The following is a 2552-nucleotide window of genomic DNA, read 5'->3' on the forward strand; positions in this document are numbered from 1 at the left end:
TCTTTGAAGAGTTAATGTCTCAAAAGGAGACAGAGTAATTCTGGACCTTTTTTTTTTTATAATAAAGGGAGGGACAAACATCTGTCAAGGTCCAGGCAGAAGAAAAAGATCCAGGCAGAAAGTCCACGTTTTTTGTTTTGTTTTGTTTTGTTTGAGACAGAGTCTCTATCATCCAGGCTGGAGCGTAGTGATACAATCTTGGCTCATTGCAACCCCCACCTCTCAGATTCAAAGCAATTCTCCTGCCTCAGCCTCCTGAGTAGCGGGGACTACAGGCACGCACCACCACGTCCGGCTCATTTTTATATTTCTAGTAGAGATGGGGTCTCACCATGTTGGCCAGGCTGGTCTCAAACTCCTGACCTCAAGTGATCCACCCGCCTCGGCCTCCCAAACTGCTGAACTTACAGATGTGAGCCACCATGCCCAGCTTGTCATGGTTAATTTGAATCAGAAAATTTTAATGTGAAGAATTGTTAACTGAAACAGGAGGTAGGTAATTACTCAAGGGGGTGAATGAGGAGTTCCCGGGGTCTGCAGATGGCAGGTGCTACCTCTGGGCTGAGGGAGAATGGATGGCAAAAGAGCTAAGGAAGAGAAGGAGAACCCCATTCCCATCCCAAGGCTGAGGTTCAGAGCTCTTTCAAGACACCCAGGAAAGAGACCAAGGCCAATGTGGCACATGAAGTTTGTTAGAGGGCATGGCAGGTCTCAGTTCTCATCCAGAAAAACCAGCTTTGTCTACGTCTGCTCCCACCTCCCTTCTTTCTGCCTTCAACCCAGATGTGACATCAGGAGCTACAGCATCTATTTTGCCACCATAAAGCAAAGAAAGCACTTGGACTTGAGAATCCAAGAACATTGGACCAGAACCCCGAAGGCAAGTGTCTTCTACAGCTATCACCTTGTGGGGCCACCTACTGCCTTCCACAGGCAGCACCTAACACCCTCCTGATCGGCAAAGGAGAAATATTGACAGGGTCCAGCTCGCAGGTCACAGGCAGAGCCGTGAAGGATGGGTGTGCAGCTGGGAGATGACAAGCCCATCACAGGCTCAGGGGATTTCCTTCGTTGGGTCTTTCTCTGATGAAACAAAAATGGGAGGGGAGATGTTTTTCTGGTGCCGTATTTGGGTGATGTTTTCAAATGGTCACCGTGTCACTCTCTGGTAAGCCAGGTGGACAAGGGAGCACGTGAATTTTGGCCTAGTGTAAAGTGTGTTCTCGGCTTTCACTCACACCCTATTCTGATCTATGAGGGGCACAAGAGCTGAACGAACGTCCATGTCCATAATCGTGCAAGGATCGAAGGGACTGGCAGAGTGATAAGCAGGAGGAAGGGCTGTTGCTCTCTGCCGTCCATTCCGGGGGGAATAGAGGATAAGGAATTCCCGCTGTGTCTCACGCAGCACAAGAATGAGCTGCATTTGCTGGTGGGTGAGTCATCGTTCATTTGATGGAAAGCCAGGTGCAATACGTTTCGGTCTCTGGTGAAACAGGGTCGATAGCTGAGCCTGGCCACTGTGATCTTCTCTCCTCTGGCCAAAGTTCTGCAGTGTGCTTGGCCCTGGTCTCCAGCACTGGGCAGCAGGTCAGAGGGTGGGAAGATCCTGTTTCCAGGCTGTGGCTGCAGGGGAGAGAGGGAGGCTGCCCCAGCGCCTACCCAGTTCCAGGAGATAGACCTGCACGGTGGTGTCACGCGCTGGCCCAACTAATGTGGAAGTGGCACCTGGTTTCCCATCTGCCCGCGTTATCCTTGTAGCTCCCTTGAAACTTGACAGATGGGACTTGGCCAGACATGGCTGCACATTCCCAAGCTCCCTTCACTTGATGTCTTGGTGACAGTCACCCTGTACTCGGGACTGAATGTCTGTGTCCCCCCGAAATTCATATGCTGATGGCTAAGACCCAAGGGGTCTTAGCTTTGGGAATGACGAGGTCATGAGGGCAGACGTTGGGAAAGGGATCAGTGCATTAAAAGGGGCTAAAGAGACGGGTGTTCCCCTCTTCCACCACGGGGCCACACAGCAAGACGACGGCCATTCACGAGGAGGAAGCCCTCACCGGCCCCAAACCCTGCTGGCACCCTGGTCTCAGACTTCCAGCCTCCAGAACTGTGAGAGGTACATTTCTGTTGTTCATAAGCCCCCTCAGTCTATGGTGCTGTGTTCTAGTGGCCCAAATGGACTAAGACACCCTGATTCCCACCGCAGCCATTCAGCAGGCCTGCTGCCCACAGACTCAGTCTAGACTCTGACACTCCACCAGGCCAGGACTTGCGTCAGACATGAAGGATGTGTTTACTGGCCTCTATGCCACAGTCACGGAGGATCGGAAAGGACTCCTTTCCAATCGTGGAGTTCTCAGAGGGGCATTGCAGCTGCGGGCTTCAGTGTGACAAACCACGGGAACACAGCACGAGCCCAGACCCGAGGGCAGCACAGAGTGGATCCCAGGAACGGTGTGCCCAGAGGCGTGAAGCCACGAACATCCTGGAGAGCTGGCGGCACCGGGCTGTGCCAGAGAGAGCTGTGCCCGGAGAGCTGGTGCACA

This window comes from Aotus nancymaae, unplaced genomic scaffold (genome assembly GCF_030222135.1).
Source record: "Aotus nancymaae isolate 86718 unplaced genomic scaffold, 86718_ANA_hifiasm-v0.15.2.pri h1tg000083l, whole genome shotgun sequence".
NCBI lineage: Eukaryota > Metazoa > Chordata > Mammalia > Primates > Aotidae > Aotus > Aotus nancymaae.